This window comes from Pelobates fuscus, chromosome 3, assembly GCF_036172605.1.
Source record: "Pelobates fuscus isolate aPelFus1 chromosome 3, aPelFus1.pri, whole genome shotgun sequence".
Taxonomy (NCBI): Eukaryota; Metazoa; Chordata; class Amphibia; order Anura; family Pelobatidae; genus Pelobates; species Pelobates fuscus.
In genome coordinates this window covers 13,074,657-13,093,662 of record NC_086319.1, presented here as the reverse complement: position 1 = coordinate 13,093,662, position 19,006 = coordinate 13,074,657, and positions in this window count along the sequence as shown.

The window sequence follows — 19,006 nt, the reverse complement described above, 5'->3', positions numbered from 1 at the left end:
GGGAGTCAGGACAAATAGTTTCTTGGAGTGATTCTTGCCAAAAGTCTTGTATTGTTAAAATCACCCCTTTGAATTCTACTAATATTCCTCCCGTGCCTACGGTCATACCCCCTCAGTACCTGTCTCTTAAATCTGTTTTTGATAAAAGGGAGGCTGAAAAATTGCCACCTCACAGGCCTTACGACTGTGCTATTAATTTACTACCTGGTACGATGCCTCCCAAAGGGAGAATATATCCTTTATCTCCTCAGGAGAATCTGGTTATGGAGGAATATATTAAGGAATCTTTAGAGAAGGGATTTATAAGAAGATCCTCTTCCCCGGCAGGGGCTGGTTTCTTCTTTGTATCTAAGAAAGATGGCGAATTAAGGCCTTGTATTGACTATAGGGGCCTAAATAAAATCACCGTCAAAAATGCGTACCCCATACCTTTGATCACAGAACTATTTGATAGGCTTAAACAGGCCACAGTTTTTACTAAATTGGACCTTAGGGGTGCTTACAATCTCATACGTATCAAAAAGGATCACGAATGGAAGACCGCATTCAATACCAGGAGTGGCCACTACGAATATACTGTGATGCCCTTTGGCCTTTGTAACGCCCCAGCAGTTTTTCAAGAATTTATTAATGATGTCCTACGTCAATATATACATACATTCGTTATAGTATACTTGGACGACATATTAATTTATTCTACTGATTTACAGACTCATCACATGCATGTTAAATTAGTGTTGAGAACTCTTCTGGTTAACGGTCTCTATTGCAAACTCGAAAAATGTTCATTTGATCAATCTGAAGTCCAATTCTTGGGTTATATAATCTCTGCCAAGGGTTTTCGTATGGATCCCAAGAAACTGTCTGCCATTATGGAATGGCCTCTACCTCAGGGTTTGAAAGCCATTCAGCGTTTTCTGGGGTTCTCAAATTATTATAGGCGTTTTATTAAAGGGTTTTCTGCCATTGTAGCACCTATAACCAGAATGACCAATAAGGATGGTAATACTCATGTCTGGAAACCAGAAGCACTCGAGGCCTTTGAATTCCTGAAGGCTTCATTTGCCTCTGCTCCTATTTTACAGCATCCTGTCCCTTCACTGCCCTTTATTCTTGAAGTTGATGCTTCTGAGATAGGGGTAGGTGCTATCTTGTCTCAAAGAGATTCACCTGAAAAGCCGTTACACCCTTGTGGCTTCTTTTCCAGACAGATGTCCAAAGCAGAGAAGAATTATGATGTAGGCAATCGTGAACTCCTTGCTATCATTTTGGCGCTCAAGGAATGGAGACATCTGCTAGAGGGTACTAGGGATCCCATCCTCATTTTAACAGATCACAAAAACCTCTCCTATCTCAGTGAAGCAAAAAGGTTGTCTTCTAGGCAGGCCAGGTGGTCTCTGTTTTTGTCTCGTTTTAATTACATAATCACATACAGACCAGGTGATCGTAATACTAAAGCTGACGCTCTGTCCAGACAATTCGAGACTACTGACAAACTCGAGGTCGATGTTACCCCTGTCATTCCGCCTGACAGAATAATAGCTACTACTGTTCTTTCTATTTCGTCTTCCCTCTTACAAGCTATTCAGGCTAAACAAAACTTGGCTCCTGGGGAGAGGCCTGCTGATAAGCTATTCGTTGATATACCGGAGAGACGAGACATCTTGTCATTATATCATGACACTAGAACTGCTGGACACCCTGGTATTTCTAAGACATTCTCAGCAGTTTCTAGATATTTCTGGTGGGCTTCCTTGCGCAAGGACGTCACCGATTACGTTAATGCCTGTAGTACTTGTGCCAGTATGAAGTCCTCCCACAGAGTTCCTTGTGGGTTGTTGCATCCGTTGCCCATACCCGAGAGGCCGTGGTCCAATATATCCATGGATTTTATTGTTGAATTACCTCCCTCTAATGGTAAAACTGTCATCCTGATGATTGTGGATCGTTTTTCTAAGATGGCTCATTTTGTGTCTCTTGTCAAATTGCCTTCATCCAAGGAACTTGCCTCTATCTTTGCCAGGGAGGTGTTTCGGTTGCATGGTATTCCCACTTCGATCGTGTCCGATAGGGGTAGCCAGTTTATCTCCAGGTTCTGGAGAACGTTTTGTACAGAGATGGGTATCTCCCTCTCGTTTTCTTCCGCCTACCACCCCCAGTCTAATGGAGCTGCTGAACGTGCCAACCAATCTCTAGAGCAGTATCTTCGTTGTTTCGTGTCCCACCATCAGAACAATTGGGCTGACCTTCTTCCTTGGGCTGAGTTTGCTCGTAATAATGCTGCTCATGAATCCTCCGGTAACAGCCCTTTTTACGTGGTTTATGGCCGGCATCCCGTGGTTCTTCCAGCTGCATTCTCCTTACAGGGCATGCCAGCTCTGGACGAACATTTGGCTAGTCTACGTAATACTTGGGAGCAGGTTCAGTGTTCTTTGGTGGCTTCAGCTGCTCGCCAGAAGGTTCAGGCAGACAAGCATCGCAGGGCGGCTCCATCCTATGCTGTGGGAGACCGGGTTTGGCTTTCTACTCGCAATATTAGTCTTCGTGTGCCTTCTATGAAGTTGGCCCCTCGTTTTAATGGTCCTTTTCGTATCTTGCATGTGGTTAATCCTGTCTCGTATGCATTGGATCTTCCTAGGAATCTACGCATTCCTAACGTGTTTCATACCTCCTTGTTAAAACCCCTCCTGTGCAACCGTTATACTCGGCATGTCCCTCCTCCTCCTCCGGTTTCTGTGGAGGGCCATGAGGAATTTGAAGTGGCGGCTATAATTGACTCTCGTTTTCTTCGGGGTCGCCTCCAATATCTGGTACATTGGAAGGGCTATGGGTCTGAGGAACGCAGTTGGATTTCCGCTGACGCTGTTCACGCTCCTCGCCTTGTGCGTTCTTTCCACGCTCGTTTTCCTGCCAGGCCTGCTCCTCCCCGCCCGGTGGGCGTGTCTTCAGGGGGGGGTACTGTAGCGGTACTTACCCTCTCCAGGGGCCGGCCGGGGTCCTCTCTTCTCGCCGCGCGCGGTCCTGCTCCTGCACGAGCCGCGCGCGGCTCAGCCAACGATAAGATCAGTCAGGCGGGCAGTGACCGCGAGAAGCGGTCACGTGTCCCGCCCGACACTAAGAGCGCGCCGCGCGTCTCGGGCGCGCTCTTAAAGGGACAGTGGGAGACTAAATTAGAATCAGTCTCCCATTGGCCCCTGTCATGCCACGTTCCCCATACACTCACGTTTTGGGGGCGTGGATATGACAGGGGCCAATCAAAGTGAACATTAGGGTATTTTTACTCACCTGTTTCCTTTGCTCCTTGCCCTATCGTGGTTTCTGTCCAGTTCCCTTTAGTGCTTGTATCGTTCAGTTGGTTTTTTGGTGCTTGACCTTGGCTTTGTTCCTGACTCCGCTCTCTCTTTATCCTTGCTTGCTTATCCGCTGTTTTGTCCTCTGTGTACCAGTCCTCGGCTTGTTCTACGTTACGCTGTCTCTCAGTTCCCTTGACCTCGGCTTGTTCTAGACTCTGTCTTTCTTATACTCGTCCTAGTCCGGCCATTCTAAGGTCCGGTAAGACGTACCCTGGTTTCTTGTCTCTTGACTATCTGAACTATTCCTGCGTGTTGGGGTATATTACCGTGACACAAGTCAAACCCAAGACGGCGTGACACTGCCGTATCCGGGATGTGGAATAGTACCTGGGGAGCTGGGGGGGTGCCGTTGATGTGGAGAAAGACGCAGCAGCAGAAGCGGACTCAGCCGAGGAGGTTATGGAAGAGGATGGAGTAGGAGTAGTAGAGGAAGTGGCAGCAGGCCTTCCTGCAAGTCGTGGCGGTGTCACCAACTCCTCTGCAGAGCCATGCATTCCATGCTTGGCAGCCGTCAGCAGGTTTACCCAATGCGCAGTGTAGGTGATATACCTGCCCTGACCATGCTTTGCAGACCAGGTATCAGTGGTCAGATGGACCCTTGCCCCAACACTGTGTGCCAGACATGCCATTACTTCCTTTTGCACAATCGAGTACAGGTTGGGGATTGCCTTTTGTGCAAAGAAATTTCGTCCGGGTACCTTCCACTGCGGTATCCCAATAGCCACAAATTGTTTGAACGCCTCAGACTCCACCAGCTTGTATGGTAAAAGCTGGCTGGCTAATAGTTCAGACAAGCCAGCTGTCAGACGCTGGGCAAGGGGGTGACTTTCTGACACTGGCTTCTTACGCTCAAACATGTCCTTGACAGACACCTGACTGTGGGCAGATGAGCGGGAACTGCTCAAGGCGAGAGACGGAGTGGCGGATAGTTGAGAGGGGGCAAGGAGGACAGCAGTGGTTGACGTGGCTGAAGATGCTGGACCAGGAGGAGGATGGCGGCTTTGAGTTTGTGTGCTGCTTGTACTCATGTGTTGATCCCATAGGCGTTTGTGATGTGCGATCATGTGCCTACGCAAAGCAGTTGTACCTAGGTGGGTGTTGGACTTCCCACGACTCAGTTTCTTTTGGCACAGGTTGCAAATGGCATCGCTAATGTCAGAGGCAGACACACAAAAAAAATGCCACACTGCTGAGCTCTGCAATGACGGCATTCTGGTGGTGGACACAGCATGCGTTGATTGGCGTGCTGTCGGGCTGACCCCGGGTGCCGATGCATGCTGTCTGACTGTGCCACTAGCTCCTTGCGACGACCTCCCTCTGCTTCCAACTCGTCTCCTCCTCCTCCTCTCTGTCTCCCCATCTGAACTTTCGCCCTGTTCTTCTTCTTGCCGAGTGGGAACCCACGTGACATCCATGGATGCATCGTTATCATCAACTGCTTCACTTGTATCTGACAACTCAGCAAAGGAAGCAGCAGCGGGTACAACATCATCATCATCACACTGTACGTCCATGTGTGTAATGCTGCCTGCCTGAGACATATCCCTGTTATCTACATCCTCTGGCAATAATGGTTGCGCATCACTCATTTCTTCAAACGGATGTGTAAATAACTCCTCTGACATACCAAGTGAAGCGGCTGTGGTGCTAGTGTTCGTGGTGGCGGCAGGCGGGTGAGTGGTATCTTGAGAGGTGCCCGAAGCTAAGCTGGAGGAGGATGGTGCGTCAAGGTTCCGAGCGGAAGCTGTAGAATATTGGGTGTCCTGTGTTATCCAGTCAACTATGTCCTCAGAACTTTTCAAGTTCAGGGTACGTGGCCTCTGAAAATTGGGCATTATTCTAGGGCAAAAGGGAATCACAGCACCACGACCATGATGGCCCCTGCGGGGTGGCCTGCCTCTGCCTGTCATTCTTTTTCGGATTAGTGGTACTATGCGTGCAAGCTACTGTGAGACCAGATATGAGTGGTAACACAAGTTAACACAAGTTAAATTTAAAATCAAAAGTAAAGTGTCCTGTTCCTCTACCCACGTGGTGTATCTACTTACCTGTGGGTGTGGGATGCAGTATGTGGGGAGGACGGGGAGGAAACTAAAAGTTAGATTCCAAGAACACAGAAACAATATAAGAAAAGGTATTGTAGCGAAAGCCACTTCGCCACTGTGTTTTGGAGGGGGCTGCTTGCCCGCCTCTTACCCTGTGACTACGGTCCCTGGGCGATTTGGCCCTTTATGCACGGTATTTGGGCATACTGTGGGTTATTGGGCTGCCCCAGGATTATGGGCCCTCTCATCAGCCCATACGAAACTTAAACCCCATGGCGTTTGAACTGTGTTTGTGGCATCTTAGCGCTGTTTGGATATGTTGAGCGCTCAGATCCAAGCCATCTGGGGGTTCTGTTTAGTATAACAGGAGTTATGTATTTTTATGTCTTTTGGTGGTTGCTGGTAACATGTGCTTAATGGAGGCTGTGTTTGTCCCTGGATATAATTAAATCAGCTTCTCCATTGTCTCCAGGATAGAGGATTCTGGGGAACTAGTTTGAGCTGTAAAAACCATGCTTCCAGAAGGTCAAATGCACATTTGTACTAACTTTTGAACCCCTGGTCCAATTCGTATGATTTTTGAGTATGTTGTTCCCCCGAATGGATTGATTGTGAATATGTATTTATGCGAATGTGATGTTTATTTTGGGAGTTATGAATCTAATGTAAAAATGTATTTTCCCTTATTTGACTAGGGTCCCCCCCTTTGTATTTAGGGCCCCACCCACCGCTCAGGGGTGAGGGCGGGGGGGGACAATAGGTCCCCCCCTTATTGTTATTTTTAGGGCCCCCACCCACCGTTCGGGGGGGGGGCGGGAAGGACAGTAGGTCCCCCTTATTGTTATTTTTAGGGCCCCCACCCACCGCTCAGGGGTGGGGGCCGGGGGGGGACAGTAGGTGCCCCCCTTATTGTTATTTTTAGGGCCCCCACCCGCCGCTCAGGGGTGGGGCCGGGGGGGAGGACAATTGCTCCCCCCCTATTGGTATTTAGGGCCCCCACCCGCCGCTCAGGGGTGGGGGCTGGGGGGGAGGACAATAGGTCCCCCCCCTATTGGTATTTAGGGCCCCCACCTGCCGCTCAGGGGTGGGGGCGGGGGGGAGGACAATAGGTACCCCCCTCTATTGGTATTTAGGGCCCCACCCGCCGCTCAGGTCCCCCCCTATTGGTATTTAGGGCCCCCACCCACCGCCAGGGGGGAGGACAATAGGTCCTCCCCCTTTTTTTTACTTTAGGGCCCCCACCCGCTCAGGGAGGGGGGACCCTTTTTTTTAACAGTGAGCTGCTCACTGTTTAATAGACATGCCCCTATTCGCGGTATTACGAGTAGGGACACAATTTACTAATACTAAGTAATTTTTACTTAGTATTAGTAAATTTGGTTGAAAGAACACAAAAAAAAAAATAGGGGGCGGACCAGCATCGCATATGTTCGCCATCCGTGGCGAACGCGAACACGCTATGTTCGCCAGGTACTATTCGCCAGCGAACCGTTCGGGACATCACTAGTCTTTAGTAACTCAAGCTAAGTGCCTATTTTCCAAGAGAGTCTCACAAATATCAACACTAATTTCTTCTATTAAACGATGTCAGCACTAGAAGTGAAAATTGGTAAAATATAGCAAAATTGGTAAATTTTTTAACCTGTAATCATCGCAGACAGTTTCTTGTCATTACCCCATTTGTCTAGTATGCGAGAACATGATGGCTTTAGATTTATTGGGCAGACTAGATGGGCCGAATGGTTCTTATCTGCCGTCACATTCTATGTTTCCAATCTGAATTCCGGTACCCCATTGGCCTGAGTAATACATTGGCGCTGGGACACAGAGTGCCCCCGGGGCTTGTAGTTATAATTTTGCGAACATTTCTTTTTGTGAAATACAATGTAACAGGGTTTGTTGGTATTTTCAGTACAGTATAGGACGTTTTAATGAGTTATACCATTTCTACAGTGTATTATTACAGCTCAGTGTATTCGTACAGCTTCTTGTATTATTACAACTCGGTCTATTATTACAGCTCAGTGTATTGTCACAGAGGAGTGTATTATTACAGAGCAGTATGTGATTCTCGGTGTAGCTAGGTGTAGTGGTTATGGTGCAATGGGACTGTGGGTGCCATTGCACGTTCTTTGTTAAACAGTTTGGGAGCAGTTTGATCGGTGCTCTCTGAGATACATAGAATTAACAATTCTAGAGAGCTAGGGGCCATATTTCTATTTCACTAAACTCGAAATCATCCTTCTTTAATAGAAGATGGGGCGCTCGCATTCACTGCATTCCTGAATAAGGGCTAAAATGAAGGTATTGCTCACTGGTGCAGTTACCATGGCAGCAGATTGTCATTCCATGGCATCTCACTGCTTTCACTAGACCAGCAAAAAATTGTACAGATATCACCAGACACCAGACTATCAATGACATCTAGCTCACAGACAATGCGGCCTTCTCATAACCAGTGTGGCTACTGTCTCACTGCCCCTGTATACAGTGTGTGTTTATATAGCGCTCTTTATACAGTGACCGGTTTGTGTTTATATAATGCTCTTTATACAGTGACCGGTTTGTGTTTATATAGCGCTCTTTATACAGTGACCGGTTTGTGTTTATATAACGCTCTGTATACAGTGACCGGTTTGTGTTTATATAATGCTCTGTATACAGTGACCGGTTTGTGTTTATATAGCGCTCTGTATACAGTGACCGGTTTGTGTTTATATAGCGCTCTGTATACAGTGACCGGTTTGTGTTTATATAATGCTCTGTATACAGTGACCGGTTTGTGTTTATATAGCGCTCTTTATTCAGTGACCGGTTTGTGTTTATATAGCGCTCTGTATACAGTGACCGGTTTGTGTTTATATAATGCTCTGTATACAGTGACCGGTTTGTGTTTATATAGCGCTCTGTATACAGTGACCGGTTTGTGTTTATATAGCGCTCTGTATACAGTGACCGGTTTGTGTTTATATAGCGCTCTGTATACAGTGACCGGTTTGTGTTTATATAGCGCTCTGTATACAGTGAGCGGTTTGTGTTTATATAGCGCTCTGTATACAGTGTCCGGTTTGTGTTTATATAATGCTCTGTATACAGTGACCGGTTTGTGTTTATATAATGCTCTGTATACAGTGACCGGTTTGTGTTTATATAGCGCTCTGTATACAGTGACCGGTTTGTGTTTATATAGCGCTCTTTATTCAGTGACCGGTTTGTGTTTATATAGCGCTCTGTATACAGTGACCGGTTTGTGTTTATATAATGCTCTGTATACAGTGACCGGTTTGTGTTTATATAGCGCTCTGTATACAGTGACCGGTTTGTGTTTATATAGCGCTCTGTATACAGTGACCGGTTTGTGTTTATATAATGCTCTGTATACAGTGACCGGTTTGTGTTTATATAGCGCTCTGTATACAGTGACCGGTTTGTGTTTATATAGCGCTCTGTATACAGTGACCGGTTTGTGTTTATATAATGCTCTGTATACAGTGACCGGTTTGTGTTTATATAGCGCTCTGTATACAGTGAGCGGTTTGTGTTTATATAGCGCTCTGTATACAGTGAGCGGTTTGTGTTTATATAGCGCTCTGTATACAGTGACCGGTTTGTGTTTATATAATGCTCTGTATACAGTGACTGGTTTGTGTTTATATAGCGCTCTGTATACAGTGACCAGTTTGTGTTTATATAGCGCTCTGTATACAGTGACCGGTTTGTGTTTATATAGCGCTCTGTATACAGTGACCGGTTTGTGTTTATATAGGAATAATTCCTGGTACTCTGTATAAACAGACCTTTGGCTGAATATCGTTATTTTATGAGCTGCACTTAATCGGGTAAAGTTCATACAAGTCGTCCAGAAATGACTGACTCTTGTCTTATTATCATAAATGTCTGATGAAACATAAGTACAAAATCCAATATGTACAAAGATTAATCTAAAAAAAAATGATGTCACATTAGGATAAAAGTCACTAGAACGAATAGATTGTCGCTATAAGTTTCATAATTTGCTGTTTTGTTTTTTTTTACAAAGGTTTTCACCAGTTTGGCAGGTCGCCATATTGTCGGCGTGTTGGTAGAAATGGCCTGTCTTGCTGCCATACCTGTATATTAAACAGCGAGGATCAGAACTGGAATCAAGGAAGCGCAATTAAAAATAAAATATTAAACATCCCCAGGTATTGGAGTGAACTAGGCCTAAAGCAGAACTTGGCACATTTCCATAGAATCCAGGAGCCAAAGTGGAATTTTAGGAGCCTGAGCAATAATTTTAAATTTTCCCGCTTTTATTTTTATCTTGCATTTAGTCCAAGCACAGGAGAATAAGATGTGATGAATTGAGGCCCATTTCCTATCTCCCCTCCATTACCATTAGAACCATTAGAAAAGAGACCGTTCCCCTTTAATGTCTGAAAACTAAACACTAACATGTGTGTAGGTAGCGGTTACGTGTGGTGCGACACAATACATCACCCCCATTCAACCCTTAACCCAATCAAAACCAGGAAACATATATGTGTGGTATAAAAAGGCCACAGCTTTTATTTATATTTCGTTTATAATTTATCAAACATATTTATAAAACCAACCATAAATAAAACAAGGTATAAACATTATTTAACTTGAACTAGTCCTTGCCAACCGTACCACCAACCCTCTCGGGTACACGCCCTACCGAGGCATCAGCCCTCCCCTCGTCCATGATACCTGGCCTTCACCTTGGCCTTCCAATACCACATGCCAACCCCTGGCCACCATTCCTGGCACAGAGGGCACGCGCAAATACCCAAACCTTTCCCGAGGTTAGGGGAGGGGACCCGACCCAGCATCCTTCTTTTTCTTGTACTCCTCTTCCCAATTGGTTCGGCAAGGACCATACCCGCCAGCTGTGACAAGATATTGAACACCTACAGAGGAAGGAAACAAAAACAGCAAAAAAAAAGGGGAGGGAGGGAGGGAGATTGTCACCTTGCCGTTATTTTAAGATGGCTGAGGTGAAGGGGACAAAATGTCCGTTATTTATACAACCCCACCCAAACCCTTAACCTAAATGCCACACCCATTTTACACCCACACCCACCACACCCACACATGCCTCCTATCCGGCTAGCTTTCAGCCCGCCTCCTCTGGGCCTTGTGTGTAGGTAGCGGTTACGTGTGGTGCGACACAATACATCACCCCCATTCAACCCTTAACCCAATCAAAACCAGGAAACATATATGTGTGGTATAAAAAGGCCACAGCTTTTATTTATATTTCGTTTATAATTTATCAAACATATTTATAAAACCAACCATAAATAAAACAAGGTATAAACATTATTTAACTTGAACTAGTCCTTGCCAACCGTACCACCAACCCTCTAGGGTACACGCCCTACCGAGGCATCAGCCCTCCCCCCTCGTCCATGATACCTGGCCTTCACCTTGGCCTTCCAATACCACATGCCAACCCCTGGCCACCATTCCTGGCACAGAGGGCACGCGCAAATACCCAAACCTTTCCCGAGGTTAGGGGAGGGGACCCGACCCAGCATCCTTCTTTTTCTTGTACTCCTCTTCCCAATTGGTTCGGCAAGGACCATACCCGCCACTAGCCCCGCTGCATTTACGCCTAAATCAGCGGGCGCGACCCCCAAGCAACGCCATGGCCTGTTCCAACGCATCCTGCAGCTCTAGGTTAAACAAGTCCAAACCGACATCAGTGAGATGGACCCCATCCGGGCGGAAAAAGATAGCCGCCTCCCGCTCAAAAGTACGGTGTCGAACTGCCAAGCCCCCGATACCTAGCACAAACTTGGAAACCCGTTTATTAATCTTTATGCGACAGCGCTCCATAGCACCCTGATCGCGTGCGCACCTCCAATAGTTCCTGGAAACTATTCCTGACCATATTAAGCAAATTTTTGGAAAAAGTACCCGCAAGCGCGCCAAGTCTCGCCTGATCAGCTCCCCTAAGCCCCACGCGGGCAGCGAACCTAAATCGTTCCCTCCCAGATGCACCACCAAGATATCCGGGATTCCTAATAACGTGGATAACTGCACGACCTCAGGCAACAGCTGACCCCATTTCATGCCCCGGAACCCGAACCACCGGACCTCCGCCAGCTCCCGAGGTATTCCGAGCCTTGTCCCACCCGGGCGAACCCCAGCCCGCAGGTGGGCCCAGTAGATGTAGGAATGACCGATTATCCAGATCCGTCGGCCGGGCCCTGTGGAGAAAACACAAGGGGAATACCGATCAGCCGAGTGGGCCGAACATAGGACCGAAACCTCCCCGATTCCCATCTACCGATCCTTTGAATGGCCTGGTCCAAGAAACCTAAACGAGAGGCTTCCGTAGCGGCCCCAATCCGAAAAGAGTGACCCCCAAAGTCTGTGCTCGAAATACCCAGATGTTCGAGTGCCAGACGGAAAACCCGGAGAAATTGGAAGCGGGAAAGAAAAGACCCATCCCCATGGATTAACAATGGGCCTACAACATCCGGGCGACACAGAAGGTAAGATTGAAAAGCTGCGACGGGACAGACAGCCGAGCCGGGAATGGCGCGAAGGGACACCCATGCCCCCCTACCAAAAATGTCAGTTTTCGACTTTCGCACCAGAAAACGCACCGTATCATCCACGACCGACACATCATGGAACAACAAGCCGCCTGGAATCCGCTTGCTAGGGCTCACAAGTTCCCCAATCCGCAGAGCACCAAAGAAGGCGAAAGAGAAAGCCACCCGAAACAACCGCGCTTCGAAATCGGACAAACAGACCATGGATAAGACCGACGCAATACCAAGTAGCAGTGCGCCAGAAACCGGTCTCCTGGAATCCCGAGGCTGCGGACCTCTACGCCAGCCACGCATAGCGAGCCGGACCATGAAATCTTTGGTCACATCCGGCACGCGAGTCAGGTTGAACCAGAAGCTCAGACCTGATAGCTTCCCTGATACCGTGGCTGGGGAACAACCACTAGCCTCCCAAAACCAGAGCAACCGTAAAACCCCCTGAACCCTCTCCGCAGATGAAGAAAACCCACCTTGGTCCTGCTCTAGAGCGACCCAGTCACCCCATGCCTTACCGTACCGGGCCCAAGTAGCATCCGACACTGAAGACCGAATCCATTCCCTTATTCGCTCAGGCCAAGGGACCATAGCTCTCTGGGACAGGGAAGGCCCATCGTATCTGCTTCGGGCGCGATCTGACGAAACACCTGCCATTGGAAACGAGAAAGGGCGTCAGCCGTGGTATTCTCTACACCGGGAATATGCACAGCGCGACATGTAACGTTCAAAGACAGGCAACGCAGTACCAAGCTCCGCAGGAGCCTGACCACCGGAGGAGAGGAGGCCGTCAACCGATTAATGGCCTGGACAACGCCCAAATTGTCACAGTGGAACACGACACGCCTGTTCTTGATCTCCGGTCCCCAAAGATGGAGAGCCACCGCAATGGGAAAAAGTTCCAAGAACGCCATGTTCCTGGTCAGGCCCGAGTCGAACCACGATCTTGGCCAAGGTTCTGCGCACCATTGTTTTCCCATGATAGCCCCAAAACCCGACGAACCCGCGGCATCCGTAAACAGGTGCAGCACTGAGTTTGCTACCTCGGGCTGCTGCCAGTAAGACCTACCATTGTACTCTTCCAGAAAAACCGCCCAAACCGCTAAATCCTCCCTGAGCGGTTTGGTCAGGCGGACGAAGTGGAACGGCTTCAGTATCCCTGACGTGGCAGCCGCCAGGCGTCGGTTAAATACTCTACCCATGGGCATAATCCGGCAGGCAAAGTTTAATTTGCCCAACAAGGACTGAAGTCGTTGCAGCGTGATCTTCCGCAAGGAGCTCGCCTCCTGGACCACCCCACGTAGATCAGCCAACTTGTCCAACGGAAGCCGACATTCCCCGATGACCGAATCAATCTCGATCCCGAGGAAGCTCAAGCACGTGGAAGGGCCAATTGTCTTGTCAGGTGCCAGCGGCACGCCGAACATACAGGCCACATCCGACACTGCTTGTAAGATCTGGGAGCATATCGGGGAATGCGCGGGGCCCACACACAGAAAGTCATCTAAGTAGTGAAGCAGGGAATCGTAACCGGACTCCATTCTCACTACCCATTCTAGAAAAGAGCTGAAGCATTCAAAATAAAAACAGGATATAGCACAACCCATGGGGAGACACATATCCACATAATAATGACCTTCAAATGCACATCCCAAGAGATGATGACACTCTGGGTGAACTGGTAGGAGGCGAAAGGCAGACTCGATATCAGTTTTTGCCATAAGTGCCCCGGGGCCCGCGGCCCTGACTATGCCCACAGCAGCATCAAAGGACGCATAGGAAACGCGGCATAATTCAGCTGCAATGTCATCGTTTACCGAGCACCCATGAGGGTGCGACAGGTGATGAATCAGCCGGAACTTTCCCGGTTCCCGTTTGGGCACCACGCCCAACGGTGACACCCTTAGATCGGGGAGTGGCGAATCCCGAAATGGGCCCGCCATTCGGCCCAGCGCCACTTCCTTCGCCAGTTTTTCCCTGACCACCCCTGGATATTCAGAAACAGATCTCAGGTTTCTGCAAAAACCGGAGACCTGCCGAGGCCGGTGAGGGATCCAAAACCCCTGCCCAAATCCCTCTAGCAATAAGGCAGCCGCCTTCTTATTCCTATAACGATTTAGCCATGGGCGCATCGCGTCGACGTCCACCGGCGTCTTCGCCCTTAGCGCCCACGGAGTCCCCTTTGTCGCCAGTTTTGGCTCGTTTGAAGCATCTTGAAGCGGGGTGAGACCCACCGCACCCCGAACACTCATGCTTGAAGCGGCAACTAGACCCGAATTTGCATTGGCCATCGTTATATTGCCAACAACAGCCTGTTTTTCGTTGCCCGGCCGACGCTGCGGTTGAAGAACCCGCGCCGGCCCCCCCGAGAAAGGACGACAGGCCCCCTTGATGTGAGGCTGGGCGGGTCATGATAGCTAACCACAAGCCAATGTCCATTTGATCCCAGCCCATGGAAGGCCGAACCGCTAAACGTTGGCGGAACTGCTCATCATACCGCCACCAACCTAAACCGCCGTACACCCGACAAGCGGTCCATATGACGTCCTGGTAGCAGAATAGGGAAGAACATTTGGCGGGAGTCTTCTCACCTATCACGCTGGCTAAGATCGAAAAGGCTCGGATCCAGTTTCCGAAAGTTTTCGGAATCTTCCGGTACCGAAACTTTTCTTTGTCCTTTTCGGACTCTTTAGCGTCAGCGTCAACCCGGGGAAGATCTTCCATAGGGAGGAGAGAAAAAATTTCAACAAATTCCCCCTTGTCTATTTTGGCGCGCAATTCCGGCGTGAGATGGAGGCCCAGAGGGCCTGACCAGCACATGTACGCCGCACCGTGCGCAGCCGGAGCAACCCCCAAACCCGAGAGAGCAGCGGCGTCCCCGGCCGTGCCCACTGCAGATTCCGGCGTCACCGGCAGTAACGCCGAGGTTGAGGGGATGGGGGCCTGTGTTATATTAGCGGGCATTGGCGCCGCGACTGCAGAAGAATCAGACCCTGCGGAACCTGCCCAACCCGCCCGAAGTTGGTTATCTAACGACACCGGGGGGGAAGCCCCGGGGCGATAACCCCGCTCAAGGGTTAGCAAAACCTGCTTCATCGCCTGGAGTACAGAACCCAATTCTTGCACCTCCCCTGCGCCAGCGCCCCCCAAACCCGACCCCGTTATACCAGAGTACTCACCTGCAGGAGCTGAATTGGCAGGTAGTAGCGGGACTTCAACATGCCCACCAGGCTGCAACGGCCCCAAGGGAACTGCGACCGCAGGAAGCACTGCACCAGTCACAGCATCGGGGGACCGACTTGTCAGCCGACCAGGGGTGACCTGTGAAGACAGGACAGGTGAAAAAGAACCCTGCCCACCCAACCCAGGTAACTGGGGACCCGCAGAAGTGGCAAAGACTGTGTGTAAAACTGGCATGGCAGAAGGAGCCCCAGAGGGGGCAGCATGGACCATGGGTAATGGTGGGTGTGATGCAGAGGGCATCACACCCATAGAGAGGGGGCCATGGGGGGTAGGATGGGCAGGAGATAGTGTTGGAAGAGCTTGATGGGCGGCTGAGGATGATGAGAATGCAAGATGAACGGATGAGGTTGATGGGAGTGCATGCTGTCCGGCTGAGGATGATGGGAGTGCATGCTGGCCGGATGAGGATGATGGGAGTGCATGCTGGCCGGATGAGGATAATGGGAGTGCATGCTGGCCGGATGAAGCTGATGGAAGTGCCTGTTGAATGGATGAGGCTGATGGGAGTGTGGTAGTGGCCGGGCCAGGGGAGACAGAGCGGGGAGGATGATAAGGGGGGGGGCTGTGCCCACGAGTAGCCGGACCTGGCTCCATACCCCGACCCCCCGAACCCCCCAACCCCCTACTGGTTGCCCTGCCGCCTCGCGGCCTACTCACCACTCCTGAAGAAGAGCCGGCCGCCGACCTCACTTGCTCGCGCTCCGCCTGGGATCCACCATGAGCCGAGCGCCTGTCAGGTGCTCGGGTTGTCGCCATTGTTGAGCTGGAGAGTGATCTCGCGGACGACCTCCTGGAGGCCCGCGAGATCACAGGAGCAGGAACCGGCGCGGGATGGCCATCACCTCCCCGAGAAGCGGCAGCCGCACGGGTAGCTCTAGACCGCCTCGGGGAGGAGGCGACAGGCTGCACAGACACGTTGCCGCCCGCGGCCGCGGGGGACCTGGCGCGCGGGCCGGCAACGGGGCTCCTGCTCCTACCCCTCACCCGACCCTCCCGCGAGGGGCTATAACGGGTAGGAGGACGCGCCCGGCGGCGCGGAGTACCCTGGCTGCCGACCGAGGGAGCAGCTACCAGGGAGGCACCCTGCAGCCTTACCAGCTGGGCCTGCAGGTGCCGGCCACCGTCCTGGAGGGCCTCAGCCCGAAGAGCAGCAAGGATTCCGTCAATATCCATGCTTCTGGCCGTGGGGTAAGCAAAGCAACACAATAATAGGAAAGAGATTGTCACCTTGCCGTTATTTTAAGATGGCTGAGGTGAAGGGGACAAAATGTCCGTTATTTATACAACCCCACCCAAACCCTTAACCTAAATGCCACACCCATTTTACACCCACACCCACCACACCCACACATGCCTCCTATCCGGCTAGCTTTCAGCCCGCCTCCTCTGGGCCTGACTGAGCTACATGTTATACAATGTATTCCTGGCATTGCTAACACTAGTCAATGAAACCTCAGTTAATGCTGACACAAATAGAAAATCAATGGGCTGGGGGGGATGGGGGGGGGGGGAGGATACAAATAATTTATATAAACACAGGATGCGTAATATCGGAAATTATCTGTAAAATGGAAACATGAATGGAAGAATGACAGAACTGCTCTGTCAATGAATCATTCCAGCTCTGGAGAGATCGTAATGGCCTGTCAGTGTGACAATTCTATCAGATGGACAAACAGGACAGACGGACAGTGACTGCCATGGACCTTCGTAAATTGCCAAGGATTTCAAATTATTGGGCAAAATGGCTGAATTGTAAAAGTCTCATGAACATCCCTAATGAATTCTTGGCAATTCACAAATTAAGGGTTTCTTCACCAAACAATGCGACGCCTAGGGATAAAGCTCTCCGCTAATAAGCGAGATGCCATAATGCGAATTTAAACCCCAAATCCAGGTATCATTTAATCTGCGTGGGGTGTTACATGACCACATGCTAGAATTCATCTGGCCCACCAATATATCAAAGGGACAACGCGTGAGGCATTTAAAGGACCAGTCCCCTTCAGTATATGAGACTTTACCGCAAACTGCTCCTAATTCAGCAGATGGTGACGTTGTACATTTAAATACAGAATCTGACTGGTCGTGATAAGTGTTGTATTCCATAACAAATGAGGGGCAGTCTTGCATTTAACCCTTTCAGTTCCTTGCATTACATGGCTGGCTGGCTGGCGGGGCCTCTTTCTGGGAGTTGTAGTGCACAATAGATTATTTAAAGTATCCCTTCCCGCAATCATTACACCTTCAGTAAAGCGAAGCATATTAACTCTTTAATTGCCAGCACACAAAGTACTACACGGGAGCAGTAAAACCCAGCAATGTTAATTAATGATATGAATAATATTTATACAATGAGAAGTGTCTGGGCTAGTACATGTATGTGTAACAGTGAGTGATACATTCAGATTATATTATTAGGTGTTACATTAATAGCAGATTAGATGGCATGTAGCTGCCCTTAGAGGGTAGATTGCCTGTAGTCTCTGCATTAGGGGTGCAGACTCTGTATTAGGGATACAGGCTATGTATTAAGGAAGCAGACTCTGTATTAAGGAAGCAGACTCTGTATTAAGGAAGCAGACTCTGTATTAGGGGAGCAGACTCTGTATTAGGGGAGCAGACTCTGTATTAAAGAAGCAGACTCTGTATTAGGGATACAGGCTATGTATTAAGGAAGCAGACTCTGTATTAGGGATGCAGGCTATATATTAAAGAAGCAGACTCTGTATTAGGGATGCAGTCTCTGTATTAGGGATGCAGGCTATGTATTAAGGAAGCAGACTCTGTATTAGGGATGTAGGCTATGTAGTAAGGATACAGACTCTGTATTAAGGGAGCAGACTCTGTATTAGGGATGCAGGCTATGTATTAAAGAAGCAGACTCTGTATTAGGGATGCAGACTCTGTATTAGGGATACAGGCTATGTATTAAAGAAGTAGACTCTGTATTAGGGATGCAGGCTATGTATTAAAGAAGCAGACTCTGTATTAGGGATTCAGTCTCTGTATTAGGGATGCAGGCTATGTATTAGGGGAGCAGTCTCTGTATTAGGGATGCAGTCTCTGTATTAGGGATACAAGCTATGTATTAAGAAAGCAGACTCTGTATTAGGGATGCAGGCTATGTATTAAAGAAGCAAACTCTGTATTAGGGATGCAGGCTATGTATTAAAGAAGCAGACTCTGTATTAGGGATGCAGTCTCTGTATTAGGGATGCAGGCTATGTATTAGGGGAGCAGTCTCTGTATTAGGGGTGCATTCTCTGTATTAGGGGTGCAGACTCTGTATTAGGGGTGCAGACTGTATTAGGGATACAGTCTCTGTATTAGTGGAGCAGTCTCTGTATTAGGGGTGCAGACTCTGTATTAGGGATGCAGTCTCTGTATTAGGGATACAGTCTCTGTATTAGGGGTGCAGACTCTGTATTAGGGGAGCAGACTCTGTATTAGGGGAGCAGTTTCTGTATTAGGGATGCAGCCTCTGTATTAGGGGAGCAGTCTCTGTATTAGGGATGCAGCCTCTGTATTAGGGGAGCAGTCTCTGTATTAGGGGTGCATTCTCTGTATTAGGGGTGCAGATTCTGTATTAGGGGTGCAGACTGTATTAGGTATACAGTCTCTGTATTAGTAGAGCATTCTCTGTATTAGGGGTGCAGACTCTGTAATAGGGGAGCAGACTCTGTATTAGGGGAGCAGTTTCTGTATTAGGGATGCAGCCTCTGTATTAGGGGAGCATTCTCTGTATTAGGGATGCAGCCTCTGTATTAGGGGAGCAGTCTCTGTATTAGGGGTGCATTCTCTG